The sequence below is a fragment of the Hippopotamus amphibius genome, chromosome 13, assembly GCF_030028045.1.
Source record: "Hippopotamus amphibius kiboko isolate mHipAmp2 chromosome 13, mHipAmp2.hap2, whole genome shotgun sequence".
Lineage (NCBI taxonomy): Eukaryota > Metazoa > Chordata > Mammalia > Artiodactyla > Hippopotamidae > Hippopotamus > Hippopotamus amphibius.
The window spans coordinates 13190557-13207367 of record NC_080198.1 but is presented as its reverse complement, the minus strand read 5'-3'; the positions used below and the strand labels follow the sequence as shown (position 1 = coordinate 13207367).

At 37.1% G+C, this 16811-nt stretch overlaps 1 protein-coding gene across 5 annotated transcripts in view; it reads left to right on the top strand.

Annotated features, from left to right (window-relative positions):
• The window catches only part of CNTN4 (contactin 4), a 780243-nt gene that overhangs the window by 101494 nt on the left and 661938 nt on the right, over positions 1 to 16811 (top strand). For all 5 annotated transcript variants that reach the window (XM_057706190.1, XM_057706194.1, XM_057706187.1 and 2 more), the window contains one exon: positions 3537 to 3592. The gene's annotated coding sequence lies outside the window, so the exon portion shown is untranslated. The remainder of the gene's footprint in view (positions 1 to 3536; positions 3593 to 16811) is intronic.

The following is a 16811-nucleotide window of genomic DNA, read 5'->3' as shown; positions in this document are numbered from 1 at the left end:
CTGAATGTAACAGGAGCACGAGATCCAGTATGGAAATACTATGGTTTTGTTAAAAGGGTTATTTCAAAATATCAATCTATTCCTCTGTTATGTTTATTTTATTGTTTGTGTGTGTGTGTGTTTAGAGGGGGGTGGTAGAATAGTAAATTTATTTGGAACCCCATGAAGTAAGGGACCTTGTTCTGTTTCTTCTCCTAGTAAATATTTTGGATTAAATGAATAAATGCAAACAAAACCCATCGGCCTTTCATAGTAAAGAACAGCTGACTATGATTCATATACAGGAGACAGGAACATTTATACGTGGCGATTTCCTTGAAAATAAATGGATAGCGTGATGGAGTGATTTGTATCTGTTTTTAGCTGTCTATTTTTCTCATGTATGTTTCCCATAGTTTCTTTAGGCACAAAGATGGGCTTTGATATTCATGGAAAGCTTGCCTTCAGTGGACTCATTTCTTAACAAGCAACTGTTTAGTTAAGGTACAGAAACCTACTCTAGCTGACAGAAATAGAAGGGCTCTTGAAACCACATGCCAGGGAAAATGATGGTCCTCTCAGAACAGAAAACTAGGTAAAACCTGACCTCGTGAGGTCTTGACTTGAAAGGTCAAGAGATGTGGCTCCTTCTCCCCCCTTTTACCTTATTTTCATTCGCTTTTTTTCTCTTGGGGATAGGGGTAAAGATGTATGTTATCTCAACTCTTGTTTTCTCAGCATATAGTGATTCATTCCCCGATTCTCTCCAGACTGGATCCTTTGCCAGTTATTCCGCCTTTGCGAGCTTGGACCTCTTGCTGCAATTCAGTATCTCTGAGAGACTCTGATTGGCTTCATGTGGGTCCAGTGTTCCTGAGTGGTTCAAAGCTGTAGCCAATCACACAGTGTGTGAGGCTTTCCTTTTTAGGAACTTCGTATATGGGCGGGGCAAGTTCTTTTAGACACCGGTGTCCATTCAGAGGCCTCCATGGGTAAATCTCAGATATTCCACCTTACTTTTCCAGCCTTTCCATCCTCTTTGGCATCATTCTTTGCTCCACGGCACCTAACAAATCTGATACAGGTATTCATGATGTTAGCCCAACCAACAGGTAAATGCTTTTGACCAAGTTTCCCTCAGGAAGCAATTCCTAAAAACAAAGGGGTGCGTTTAATGCTAAGTGTTCTAGACAGTGGGGAAATTCTGTGAAGTATGTGTTGTCTTTAGGTGCTGACTTTGCTCTTTGTGTGTCTGTGCATTCCTCACGAGACTATTCATAATGGATGAGAAAGTCTTAGCAATGTTACTATCAAGTTACTGGTTACCATATGCCAAGTAGTAGACGGAATACGAAATTGCATTGTGTTACTTACTTTTCAGTTATTCTTTGAGGCTGAATAACATTATCCTCCCCACTTTATAGGTGAAATTGAGGCTTGTATCCATTAATGAATCGCTCATGATCACATGGCTGGTAAATAATTGAACCAATATCCCATCCCAGGCAGCTGTCTCAGAGCTTGTGCTTTTACACAAGAGGAACATGATTATAATTTAACGAACGAAGTTAGAGTCAGTTTTCAAGTCTGTATCATTCCAGTGGATAAATGTAATCTTTACTTTCATTCTGTGAAGGAAAAAAAAAATATATATATATATACACACACACATACACATGCCAGTATTCTAGTAAAAATTGAAGAAAGAATGAAACCTTGACCAAAGTTTTTGTTGTGGTGGTTTTGTTTTGTTTTTAGGAGAATTCTCATTTTAGCTGCTGTTTTTGATATGTAAGCTGTGGTTGCAAATTTTGCCAATAGCTGTAAATAGAGCTTTACCTTCTTATCAGTGGGTATCCTTAGCGTAAGAAAAATAGGCTTTGAGGTACATACACATATAAGCTGATGACCAACCATATTAAAAAAAAAAAAACAACTAGTGATATATTTATGATTCATGGTTAAATTGATTATAGGATTTTTTTTTTTCTATTTCATGGGAAGTACCGCCTTAGATTCATTGGAATCATTTGTGGCATTTATTTTTGGAGACCATGTAAGAAAGGAAAGGAAAAAAAATTACATTTCTGAACATACTTAAAATATAAAGAACACGTTTGGTTCTTACCTTCTAGACATGATTGATACTAACCTGAAAGTAAAGGTATTTAGGTACGTCATAAAGTGATGAGCTATTATGGTACCTAGCAGGGGACAGCAGAAGCTTAAGAAGTGATAAGGTATTTATGGCTAGTCAAGAAAATATTTTATCTATCCCAATCAAGTATTCTATGTTTAAATGTAAATTAGACAAGGATTTTATAGTTGAAGATATTTCTGAGTGGCCAAGTTATATATATCTACATAAGATGATATTTTCAATTATTAAAAAAAATAAAAGACAGTTATTTTACTCAGAAGTAAAGTTAGAGGATACACACATATGCATAAACATGAATTTATGAATATATACATTTATTCTTAGTAATATCATGTGTATATTTTCCTTAGAGAGAAAACAGTTGCTTCAAGGAAAAGTACTCCCAGGTAGAAAATTATTTCGCAATTGAATTGTAACTTGGTAGATTTAGGAGAAGATATAATGCCATATTTATTGGAAGAGTTTTTGTTATCTTCATTTTACATATTTATAAAATTAACAAAAACAATAGGACACCTCCTAGTTCATTGCTTACCTTTTCATTACTTAAAATCGCTTTCTAACATATTGTCTTAGAAAATGGTCACTGTTACTGAATCTGAATACCACAGAATATCACAGGCTCCAAGAACTGTTGTATTAACAAAGAAGGTATAGGGTGGTAAATTGACTTGTCAGTAGTCACACAGCAAGTCATACAGCTAGTTTGCTTTGGTTTGTTCACTAATTTTGTTTGTTTATTAGTTTTTTTTATCTCCCATATATAAAGAATGAGTGAAGTCATACAGTAATTGTCTTCCTCCGTCTGACTTATTTCGCATATAATACCCTCACGGTCCATCCGTATTGTTGCAAATGGCAAGATTTCACCTTTTTTATGGCTGAGTAGTATTTCATTGTATGAGTCTACTTTATCCATTCATCTGTTCATATGCACTTAAGTTGCTTCCATATCTTGGCTATTTAAAATAGTGCTTTGATGAACATAGGGGTGCATGTATCTTTTTAAATTGGTTACCAGATGGGAATGGGGACATGGGGAGGGCAAAATGGGTAAAGGATGACACGTGGAAAATAAATTTTTGGTGGTGAGCACACTTTTTTTGGTCAGGTATAAAAATAAATTTAAAAATGTTTTAAATACTCAAAAAAAAAAAAAAAAAGGATTTCACACAGCTAGTGAGACAAAAAGCTGAGAAAGGAACCTGACCTCCTGGCTCCTAATCTAGGAATTCTATCAAACTGGACATCCACACCAAATATATTTAATTTTTATTTCCTTCTACCAAACCTAATTTAAGTTTAGAATGGGAATAGTTAAGCATCAGCTACATGTAAGAATATTTATTCTTGAAAAATGTGTTTATGTGTATATTTTTTGTTTTTTTTATTCTAGGAACCATTAACGTATAATAACTCCACAGCATGTGGCCCCAGGAACTGCCCTAAAAGGTAGGCTTCCCACAAGGGAAGATTTTTTCTTACAAGTATTTCACCTTTGATTAGCATTCTTGGTTGCTGTGGAAACACTGAGATCCTTCCCTTACAGAGTGATACCATGAGATTATTTTTGATGTTTTTCTGAAGGTTGAAATTAACGGAGGTAGTGAAATCGTATAAATTTAAGACTTGGAAATAGGAAGTTGAGACCTTTCTGGGTTCTTTCTGGAGAAGATACTTGAGGCAGAGTTTTGGTGGTTCAGATTAATTTGATAATTCAAAAATGAGAATTTGGCATCATGGAAAGAGTACTGGGAATAAAATGAAGGTTGTTGCGTTTTTGCCCATGGTTTACGGAGAGGAGCTTTTCACCCAGATCTTCAAAATACTAAGTTAAGTAGATCCTACAAATGTTGAGGCTAAAGTCTTTCGAGGTTAAACCTGACTGTTGTACCTTACTGTCTACAGTGCCTGCAGTTTTTTCCTTTATAAAAGATACGGGTTTAAAAAAGTAAAACTGATACTGCTTTAGTTTCCTAGGACTGCTGTAACAAAGTACCGTGAACTGGGTGATTTAAAACAATGGAAATTTATTTTCTCACATTGAGTAGGAAGAAGTCTGAAATCAAAATGTCGGCTGGGCTTTGCTTTCTCTAAGAGCTCTAAAGGAGCAACCCTTCCTCCCTTCTTCCACCTTCTGAAAGTTGACGATGATTTTTGGTGTTCCCTGGCTTGTAGTTGCATCGCTCAAATAAATCTCTCTTCACATGGCCCTCTTCCCCGTGTGTGTCTGTGTCCAAATATCCCTCTTCTTTTAAAGACACCGGTCCTTATATCAGGCCCTCCCTAGTGCAATGTGACCTCGTGTCATCTTGATTACATCTGCAAAGACCCTGTTTCCAAATAAGGTAACATTCACTGTTCTGGGGATTAGGATTTTAGCGTATATCTTTGTGGGGACATAGTCCACCCGTAGTAGTACCTGGCCCTTAAAAGTGACAAGAGTGAAGTTGAAGTTAACTATCATTAAATAGACATCCATGGGGAAAAATACTAACCTGGAGGGTGGTGGATCTCATTGCGTTGCTATGCACAAAATAAAATGCTGACTGACTTTAAAAGATGTAACAGTTATCTCTTGATGGCCAAATTCTCTCCCAAGCAATATATCAATAAAACAAAATATTCAGTCATTCAGTATAGAGGTTGATGACATTGGGTACATATTAGTGCATGCTTCTGACTCTCAGGGAATTTTCTTAATACCCTCTATTGAAAAAATATGTAGAAAAAAACTTTATTTCACTTGATTTCTCAGATGAGTTTCATAAGCCAAATTTGAGTACTCTTTACCAATTAGCTATTAACCTGTAAAAAAAAAAAAATTCAGTGGCTAAAAACAATAACGATTTATTATTTCACATGAGTCTGTCAGGTGAGCTGCTTAGGTCTTCTCTTATGAAACAGACTCCCCCAGTCTTGCTGGGTATGTTGGTGTATCTGGGGTCAGTTTGTAGGTTTGTTATGGGGAGCTTCTCTTCCCTATGGTCGCCAATCCTCCAAGTAGGAGCCAGGCATCGTCTCATGGTGTTGGCTCTATTCCAAGATATTCTCTGAGTGTTTTCAAACTTGCTGTTTTACCTCCTCAGACTTGTTTAGCTATAATCCATCCCACACAAGGCAGTAGGAGTGATCTTCTTAAATGAGGTCCTAAACCTAATCCAACTACCAAAACCACGTATAAATCTGCCGCTGTTCCCTGTTTGCCTGGGATCAGTTCCAGCTATTTATCTCGCCCTCGAAGGCTCCACATTATTGGCTCTTGCTTACCTCTCTACCTTTATTTCTTTTCCCTCAGCCCACGCTTTCCAAAATAGCCTGGATTTCTTTAAATTGTTTAAATGTGCCATCTTTTCTTGCTTTTGCTCATTCTGTCCCTTCTTCCAGGAATAGTTTGTTCTCCTTCTCCTCCCTTTTCCTATCTTTGTGTGATCGACTCATCACTAAATGAAAACTCACTTCTTCCAGGAAGCCTTCTATGTTTTCTTTGGCCTGAGTGAGGCTTCCCTCTGCTGCTAACGTTGATGGGAACAACATGGTGTACTATAATTGCTTACTTGATTATCTTACTCTCGCACCATGGACTCGGAAGCCAGTGATTACATCTTCTTGTACGCTGTGGTATTCCTAGAACCCTGCAGTACCTGCACCAAGAATGTCCTCAGTAATTATTAATAGAAAGAATGATAATGTCATATTTTCTGTTCCAATTCTTCTGTCTTTAAAGGAATTGATATTGAAAGGCAGGAGGTCACCTTCACTCAGATTTCCCTGATCCTCCTTTGGCCTTGTCTTAAGGAGGGCTCTGGCACCCTCCAGTGCCCTGGCTTTTTGTTTTCTGTAAAACTAGCAGCCTGTGGAACAGAACAGCTGCAAAACAGGATTATTTTGTTTCACACATTTGCTCATTTTTCTTTTAATTTCAAAAAGAAAAAGTTTAATTTGTTGCTAACACTTGAAAATTAGATTTCACGTGCAATGACAATTTCCCGATGCTCTTAGAAGAAATCAGATTATCTTTCTACCTTGAGTCTGCATTCCCAGATGGCCAGAGGGCTTACCTGAGCAGTAGGTGCCTTCCTCTTCCTTCAGTTCATCATGCTGCATCATTCGCTACCTATATGGCCCTGGCAGGAACTTGAGTTCAATGCCCTCATCTACACAGACACCTGAATTGATGGAATGTGGTAGCTTAGCTTAGATTCTAAGAGTTTGTCTCTCATGAACCAAAGATCATAGGTTCGGTGCCTGAATGAGCCATTCAGTTTCTCCTGCCAAATACCTACTAACTAAGTGAAAGTAATTTTGGCTTTGTGTTCAGAACTCTGCTTAATTTCCAGCTCAAATACTTGAACAGATAAACTAACCTCTCCAAGACTCTTTCCTCCTATCTGTAAAATGGAGAAATGGAGACTATGATATTGTGTATGGACTTGTGTCGTGTAAAGTTGCTTTGTAAAAAACACAAAATTCCACCTAACTTATACACATAGAGGAAAAAGGAAGAAGGTATTTATGTTTTCCTGGATTGGAACTAATAATTTTCATCTTTTTTTAGGTGATATTAATTTAAATAGATTAGGAAAATTAAGTATCCATACATGCTACAACATGGATGAACCTTGAAAATGTTGTTAATGTAAAAGAAGCCAGGCACAGCAGGCTACACATTGTACGATTCCGTTTATATGTAACGTCCAGTATAGGAAAAACGATAGAGACAGCATATTAGTGGTTTCCAGGAACTAAGGGAAGAGAATAATGTGAAGTGGCTGCTGATGGGTCCACGGTGTCCTTTTTGGGGTGATGAATATTTTCTGGAATCAGATAGTGGTGGTGGTTACACGACCCTGTGAATATACTAAAAAAACAATGAATTGTACAGTGAATGGTGAAGTTTATGGTACATGAATTATATCTCAATAAAGAAATAAAATATGAAATTCATGTTTTAGGAAGACAAAATTTCTCTTTCAGGTATGACGACTAGGGGCTATAACAAAATAAGCAGGCTCCTCGGGCTGTCACTCAAATCAGTATACACTGCCTTCCTCAAAGTACTGCTGTGTCCTTCAAAGCCAAAGACCAAGTCAGATTTCTAATTATAAGCACTCATGGTTTAATACAATGGTTAAGAGTGATGGGGTCAGACAGGGATGGGTTCATTTTTAAAATTTATCAATTACAACTTCTGTAAGCCACACATTGCTAAAATGATAAAGTAAAGGAATGCATAGCCACTTTGTTGGGTTATTGTAAGAGTTAGGAAGAACAAAAGTCAAGTTTTTACCATGGTGCCAGTTACAAAACAGTTGCTCAATAATTTTTATATATATACACCCACGCACGCACACACATACATATATATTTAAATATATGTTTAAATTGAAGTATAGTTTATTTATAACATTATAATTGATGTATTTTAATTAGTGTTATTTGCTTATAAGTATTAGACTATAACACTAGATTTTTGGTGACTCAACTATTCCACAGTTGGCCTTTTTTTTTTTTTTTATTTTGGTGGGCATCTTGGCCAGAAAGAAAAGCACAGCTAGAGTTTCGGCTAGCACTTAATGAATTTAATCAGCCCCACAGGGACTTTTGACATAGCAGGGAAATACTTAACAGAGAAACATGATTTTTATGCTTTCTGTGTTCCTCTTGGTAGTTGACAGAGCCTTCCCTCGCAGAGGTAACATTACCTGTGCTGAGAGAGGAGCATTAACATACCATGAGGGTGATGTTAGAAATAAGAGAACACATCCCCATGGTCTTATATTAAAATGTGTCTCTGCCTGTGCTTCTGAACGCACGTCAGGCCGTTGCCAATAAGAAAGTAAACTGCTGCCTGAAAATTGCACGATTCAATTGTCCATCATTTTTACTACTGACAATTTTTTTTCCCTTTAGGACATTGTAGAGATTTTTTTTTTTTTTTACCTTTGGCTTTGTCTTTGGAAATTGAAATTAAAATCGTAGTGTGGGAATATAGAAGATAATTGAGTTATTCAGTGAAGTATGCTATAAATTGTAACATTAAGCAGAATTGTGTAATCTTCGCTACGAAAAAAATGACTGTATGAATTGCTCCTTTTGATCTGGTGTCTGCTTTATGCTTTTCCTTATGGACAGTGTAAAGGATTATGCTATGCTGAGTGGCCAGAATAGCCTGAGACTGCATCATTTGTTCTCTGCGCAAGTATGTATTGGGAGCTAACTGTATACCAGTATCTTCATTAGGACCTGGCGATATGCTGACATAAAATACATATGTACCCTCAATTCTGGATTTGATATCTAATAGGGGTGGCAGGGTCTCAGTAATGCTTTTTGACATCATATTTATTTCATATGATATTAAGATGACCATTCTTCCCTTATGCAAATTACTATTTGCCAGGGGTTCCTTTTCTACTTTGTCTTCCAGTTTTATATGTCCTTTTAGCTGTCTCCTTTTAGTAGTATATAGCTATATATTTTTTTTCCATCTAATGTTTTTTTCTCATTTATCAAGGGAGTTGAAAACTTCCCACTTATTTTGAATCTTGAACTATTTTTACATTCTTCCTACCATCTTATTTTGTGTTGGCATATTTTGTGTGAAGTTTTTTGTTTCTGCATATTTCTTCTTTTCTGTATTCTAATGGACCAACTGATTTTTCTTTCGTTCCACTCTTCCTTCCTATTATTTCAAATTTCTTACTCTATTTCTATTTGTAGGAGGCTTCCTTAGTTTTAAACTTAACAGTGCCAAATTTAACAATGTTCTGAAATAACACCTAAAATTCTTTAATTGTACCAAGTTTTTGTTGTATACATAGTATTTTAGTTCAACTTGATTTTTCTTCCAGTTAGTGATTCTCATTGTTATATGAATATAGTTAAGGCTTCACATACATGGATTTCCCTATATATTTACCTATTTATGGTTCATCATTGTTTCTAGCATCCTGCTTTGTTTGTGTTCAAGTTCCTTTTACTAACGTACCCACAAAATATTTCTTTTAGCAGGTTCTCTTAGTGGTAAACTCTTTGTTTATCATTAAATGTCATTCTTTTACCATTATTTTTGAGTAATATTAAACTAGGTTGGAAATTCCTAGTTGCCAAGTTTTTCCCCTCAGTACTTTGGAGATATTGTTCTGTAGTTTTCTACTATTTACTTACTGCAAGTTTTCTACTATTTACTTACTGCAGATTTTGAAGTCTTCTGTTAGTCAAATGGATAATCTTTTATATGTGATCTTTTTCTTTCTGTTTCCTTTTAAGATTTTCTCTGTATTTGGACTTCTGAAGTTTCGTTGTGACTTGTCCAATTATGCATTTATTTTTACTTTTTATCATGTGATGCCTTATTTTCGATCTGAGGACGTTGCTTTTTTTTCAGTTTTGGAAAATTCTCATTCATCATTTATTTGAATGTTGACACTCTTGACATTTTTGTTTCCATTGTCCCTTTTTACATATCTGAGTAGTCAGATTTTGGACCATTTATTTCTCCTATCTGTAATGTCTAGTTATCCTTTCAAATGTTCTATTTCTTTGTTTTCATTTTATGATCTTCCAAACTTGTTTTCTATTCCTGTTCATGATCTTTTATTATTTCTAGCGCTTACAATGCATATCTTTTACTGTGCTAGGGGATTCGTTTTTGTGATATCTTTTTTTTCCCTCATGTATTTTGTCACGTTATATTGTGAGCTCACATTAGATACTGTTTTTGTTTTTGTTTTTCTGTGTGAATGCTGTGGACTCTGTGTTGTGAAAACATGCCCCCAAAGTGGTTTCACTTTTGCTTTTACCAAGGTCTTGGGATGTAAAGTGTCCCAGATTGTTGTTAATTTCCTACACCTCATGAGTAGTATACATTTAGACCATCTACTTAAGCTTAGCAAAGGCTTGGGGTTTCATTTTCTTCGGGGGGACACATTGAACCTGGGGCAGACAGCAAAATTCCATACTGTGTCTTGAGGTGGCTCGAGATCACATAAATGGCTCTCAGCAGTTACTTTGTCCTCAAAGAGCATCCCATCTGTTACCTGCCTCTTGGGCAGGTGCTTTAAGATTAGTAAGTGTGTTCCTTTCACCTGCCCTCCACATACTTTTCAATCTGGTGTTTTTGTGCTTGTTTTCATGTTGAGTGATTCTGCACATGAGCCATTCATAAAGCAGGTTTTCTGTTCCCTGTAGTTTTATAGTTTTCCTGAGCATATGCCCGTTAGGTTTTCAAATTCAGGTGTTTTGGTGGCTCTTCTCTTTGTGAAGGATCTAACCATTGGGGTGTTTGATGTGGAGTTAGAATCTCTCACTCCCCAAGGAAAATACTCACACTTTGGTAATCCCTCCCATCTGTGAATTGCTGTGGCTGGCAGGTAAGTTTTTCCTTGGTGAGCCCGTATCACTGCCTCTCATACCTGTCTAAATGCTGTCCTTCTACCTTTTGTTGTGGAGAATCACTTCATCCAGTTTTCAGGTCTCTTTCCAAGGGAATTTTTCCATATGTAGCTGGTGATTCCTTGTGTCTGTGGAAGATTAGTTGAGGATCTTCCTATACCACCATCTCACACTCTCTAAACTTTAAAGTACTTTGCCTGTAATAAGTTAATGACCAGAGCTGGAAACTCCCCTCCGACTCCCCTTCCCAGTAGGTGGAAATAGATTAAACAATAGAAAATGGAAACCCTGAGCCTTGTATTGAATTTTCTTTGATTCAGGATTAGCAGTCAAGAAGCACAGAGTGAAGCAAGGTAAAAACAAAACAAAACAAAACATACAGGCAACTACTGATGGGAGTTTCAGAAGGCAGGGAGGAAGTGGCTCCCCTGGTGTTAAGTGCTCATATTATACACTTACCGGGGATAAGCCCCATCCTTGCTATAATTTGAGTCAGCTCAGACCTGAACATTCAAAGCAATTTGCTGAATACAAAAGAAATCTTTGGCTTGTCTGCAGAGTATACAGCCCTTTTGCTTAGAAACATCTAACATGCCAACTACCCGGCTGAAAGGATGTCTGGGTGTCTCCTTGTACCACAAACTGATTGGAGCTGGAGATTTTTCTCTTTGAGGATTTTCTGATGAGGACACAGTGACTAGACGAGACCTGAACAAGGGAGCCAGTGGGTCATGCTAATCCAGGGCTATTTTAACTAACTACATACTAACACCGAAAGAAGAATGTGAAAAGAGAAAGGAAAACAACATGGCAGAGAGAGAAAGAGAGAGCTGAGTGACCACATGGTCCCAGAAATAAACGGTAGCACCTTTGCCCCTGACCTGTTGGTTGTGATTTTAGTCTAGCTGTACTTCATAGCTGCAGGTTATCTGAGTTTCCTTGTATTCTTCCAGTAAACAAACTTTGTGCTTGGGCTGCTTTAAGGGGTCCTTTCTTTCTTACAGCTGAGGTTTCTTGGTCTGGTCATTGACCAGATGTGTCCCATGTCTATTGATACTGTCTATTTTTAAAAATCAAGACTCCATGAAATCAACATCGTAGTTTCAGCTCATTGACTGAATGGGTGATATTAGGCAAAACATCTCTATTTTTATTTCTGTTATTCCTTCCCTTACATATAGATAAAATTTCATTGTGATGCCTGGACTCACAGGTTAGAAGCTAGGAGAAATGCTAAAGCTACTCGAGAAACAGGCAAACTAAGCATGATTCAAGGATGTTACTGAGCAGACACTAGCTCCAGGGCATTAAGGGCAGTGCTGGCACCTTTAAATAGCTAATGCAGCTTCTGAGGCGGCCCAGCTACTGACACAGCAGGGTTTATCCACTGGGAGGCTGTGACTCACTTATTCTCCCAATTCCCCTATGTAATCTGACACAATGTATCCCCAAGACACTTCCTGCTGCTAATGCTTCTATTTCTATCTTGGAGCCTTTTAATTTGTATTTTCCCCAAATGGTTTATGTCTGCTTGTCAAGTGGGATTCTCACCTCACTTGGAACTCCTGGCTCTTTGATAGGGAAGAGCAGGCTGGCAAGAGGAGCTGGCGTGCCACAGAAACCGTGTAAGCAATCAACAGCTTCTTTACAGCCAAGTGTGATTTTTCCGCAGCGCCAGCCAAAAGCAGCTCAGCACAACTGTCTCCTGTTCATATCAGATTCTCGTACACAAAGTTCTGATTAATACTTTACCACCGTGTGGGAGGTAAGCGTTTGGGTGCAATGAGCTGCTCTGACATCACCCTGGTGGACACATTTCTTGAGTCCTATGTGCATAACCCCTTAATTGGCACTGAAACTTCGAGAACGTTGAGTTCCTGTTCACCTGCAAATATATGAACAGTGATTATGAATCTTGGTCCTAGAATCAAGAAGGATCTGAGTTTGAATCCCAATTCTGCCACAGATGTACTATAAGATATTGGAAAACTTATTTAACCACTCCAAACTTCAGAGTATTTATTTAAAAAACGAAGAAAATGTTAGAACCTACTTTTGGGTTAGATTTTTAAATTGTGAAGAAGGAAATGTGTTCATAAGGATTAGGAAAGTGCCTGGCACATCATATGTGCTCAAAACATATTAGCTATTAGCAGCAGCAGCAGCGAGAGCTGCTTATTGTTTAAAGGCTGTCTCTTGTGTTCTGTTTCTGTTGAGCACAACTAAATGTCATTCAGTTCTTTAGAGGAAGTAAGATCACCCTCCTTCTTCACCTGAGGGGGGGGGGGAACTTTGGGGAAAGTAAATTCTCACCATTGAAATGAGGAAGACATCACCATTGTGGACAAAGCACAACTCTGAACTTCAAGACTTCTGTTTGGTGTGAGTGTGTGACTCTGGATAAGTCATTAACAGTTCCGAGCCTAAGTGTTCTCAACTGTAAAATGAAAGCTCTGGCCGGGATGTTACCTGGGATTCTTTTCGCTTACTGTGCTCTAAGGAGTTTCCTCTTCCCAATTAGAACATTAAGTGATCTTACGTTCATGGTAGGAGTGATACTATACAGTTCTCCAGCTATGCAGCAAACAGAACTTGAGCTTCAACAGTCAATATGTTTCAAGTAAACTCAATATAGGGACTGTTAAAAATAAAGAATTGCTAAGACATGGAACTATTACATTTCACAGAAACAAAGGTATATGTTAGGCCATTTTTATTTCATGCTTTGGGGCACTGTAATCAGGATTCCTTAGGCTTGGCTATAGTAATCAAGAAATATCAATTGCTTAATATATTAAGATCTCATATCTCACTCCCACAAAGTCTGGTGCCTCTTGCCTACTTTGCTCCCCATTTTTGTTTGTTACATTGGCTTTGCTTAAATTTTCATTGGATAGTGAGATACCTAGATATTTCCTGATTAAATAAAATTTATAAGCATCAATTAAATACTGAATGAGAGCTATTCATTTCTGGCTGTTTCCTGAGCAAAAAATTAATAAAGAGACATTAAGAGGGATGTAGACCCTCAGTGAATAATAGCCTTAGATGTGCCTTGAAGAAAGGACCACCCCTAGAATCCTACTCTATTTTATCCTTTATATAGCCATACTTATTATGTCTTTATCTTATACTTGTACACAGCTCTCTACACAACTGCCTCTCTCTTTTGTTTAAAATTATTAGCATTAGAACAAATTTGCCCTTGTATACTTTTGATGCTCCTTTTATTTCACTGCCATCAACCGCTTGCTGGAGGTTTTTATTTTCCTGCTATTTTTCTCCCTGTGGAGTACAGATGAGGTTAAGAGGATTATTCAGCAGCTGTGTCCAACCACCTGCTCTCCAAATCCTTGGTTTTCAAGCTCTTAAGAACACTGCTGGGGATACCTTAGGTTCTGTCATTACCAACACGGTTAATCCTGCATGTCCCTAAGATTTGGCATCCACCTACTTTGAAGGCAGCTGTAATTACGGCTCTCCTTTAAAAGCTTTATTCTTCCAGCAAGGATCCAGTTGGCTTTCATCTTATCTCTAATCTCTTATTTCAAAGGTGGATTAAAAGGTAAAATAACCACAACCATGTCTACAGGGCACATTCAGTCGTTGACCTTTTAGACAAGTGCCTGTGTCACTTCAAAATAGATCTCAATGAGGACAGTAGATTGCTCTGACTCTTCCATGCCCTGCCCCCAACAGACTCTCCAGAGATACATTAACATCCTCCTGTTGTATGATATTTCATCCTTTTCAGATAAAGTTGGCTGTTGTTCCCTTTCAGTTTCCCTGCACTGATCCCCAAGTTTAAGCTTCTCAAATTATTCTGGCTTGTTTCTAGTTGTTTGTTTCAGTGTACTCAGTTCAGGATATTGGTCCATCAGCACTCCATCTGAGATCTTATTCCACCTTGTATTTGAAGGTCTCCACTGAAGTAATATTACCCAAGTCCATGTGCTTGCAAAATCAGAGCTATTTGTATATAGTCCATTAGTCCCCTGAAGCCTGGATTTTTAATAAATTTTCTGTACAATCTTGAGACAGATATATCTTTATTTTTTCCTTAAAATTTATGTGCTTAAGACAGAATTGACAGCATATCACTAGCTTTTGGGTAATACCTGTTAGTATATCTTTGACTTTGATGTTCAAATCCTGGGAGTGGTTTGGACATGACTTTCAAAGAGAATACTCTAAAGGGAATTATGCTATGTTTTCGGCAATCTATGAAGTTTACATTCCTTCATTACACATGTAATTAGAAGGGTGATTCTACACTAAATATACAAAATTCAATACTTTGTTTTGAAATTTTGACAAGCTACCATATGTCTTATTTTAAACATGACAAGCTAAAAATGTATCCTAACTCCTTTCTTCCATGTGATGAAATACTCGTGCACGCTACTTTGGAAGGCCTCTTGAAAAAGTATCTTATAGCAATCAACAAACACTGTATGTTAATATTACCTCTTGAGACCCTTAAAATAGCAAGCCTAATTTCATTCAATCCATAGATTTAAAAAGTCATAATGGTTCTTCACACAGTTACTTATAAAATATCACAAGCCAAGTGGGCTTAAGATGTAACTTTTTCAGTAATGTAGGTTAAAAAAATTCCACTAGAAATAACTGAATAGTTAAGTGTTAGAATACTGGAAATGAAGTAGGGTCTTTCCAAAAAAACTTGTCAGTTCTAAACTTGCTTATTGTAGAGAAGAGAATCCATTTTGAGAAGGCATTGAGTTCCAACTTTTTACTTTATAGATTGGGAAACTTAAGCCCAACAATATTTAATAATTTTTCTAACATCTCCCACTTGGTTAATACTGAAGGTGAAAAAAAAACAGGAGACCCGATACTCAGTCTGGTTCTTCTTCGCATTACTTCATAGAGATGTCATAGAGTTGTGAGATAATTGTGGATAATGTTGTATAATCACCCTTTTTAACAGATAAGAAAGTTGAGGCTACAGACTTACAGTTTTGAAAACATGGTGGACTTGGCTACTGTTGACCAATGCCCACGTACAAACACCAAGAAATAATGAATACAATCATATGCATGGATCATAGGTAAGAGGAACCAATCTACTAATCTGGAAGCATTTGCCAGGGAGGAAGGTACAGTACTCTTTGGGGACACAGTCACTGCTGGAAGCCGTTTATGTGATATCAAGCTACCATGTTAATACCAGCGCTGTGGGTGCCATTTTAGAATGGCATTTTGGAAAAGATAAACAAAATTGACAAGTGTTTATCTAGACTAACCAACAGTAATGAGATGAAAGGAGAAGTTAAAACTGTTACTACACAAATACAAAGATTCACAAGAGACTACTATGAATAATTGTATACCAACAAATTATTCGGACAACCTAGAAGAAATGAATAAATTTCTTGAAACATACAATCTTCCAAGACGGAATCATGAAGAAATAGAAAAATCTGAATAGTACAGAGATTAAAACAGTAATAAAAGTCTCCCAAAAAACAAAAGCCCAGGATCCGACGGCTTTATCGGCAAAGTTTACAAAACATTCAAGGAAGACTTAATACCTAGCCTACTCAAACTCTTCCAAAAAATTAAAGAGAGGGAAAGCCTTCCAAATGCATTTTATGAAGCCAGCATCAGGCTGATACCAAAACCAGACAAGCACACCATAAAAAAAGGGAAAATTACAGGCCAGTATTCTTGGTGAACATAGAGGCGAAAATCCTCAGCGAAGTATTAGCAAACAAATCCAACAGCACATTGAAAAAATAATATAGCATGATCAAGTGGGATTTACTCCAGGGAGGCAAGGATGGTTCACCATGCATGAATCAATAAATGTGATGCATCACATTAACAAAACAAAGGATAAAAATCATATGATCATCTCAGTAAATGCAGGAAAAGCATGCGTGATAGTTCAACATCCATTTATGATAAAAAAAACTCTCAACAAAGTAGGTATAGAGGGAGTGTACCTCAACATAATAAAGACTGTATATGAAAAACCTACAAGCAGTATCATTCTCAGTGGTGAAAAACTGAAAGCTCTTCCTCTGTGATCAGGAACAAGACAAGGATGCCCACTGTCAGTACATTTATTCAGCATAGTATTGGACGTCTTAGCCACAGGAGTTAGGGAAGGATATAGATCCTGTCCTTTGCTGAGAGGTTTTTTTTTTTTTTCAGATATCTAACTCTTAAAATCTGAAGAGTTAATTTTTACAAGAGATATTTTAATACCCTTCAAGACTTTCATATTTCTACTAAAAATTCCAAGACT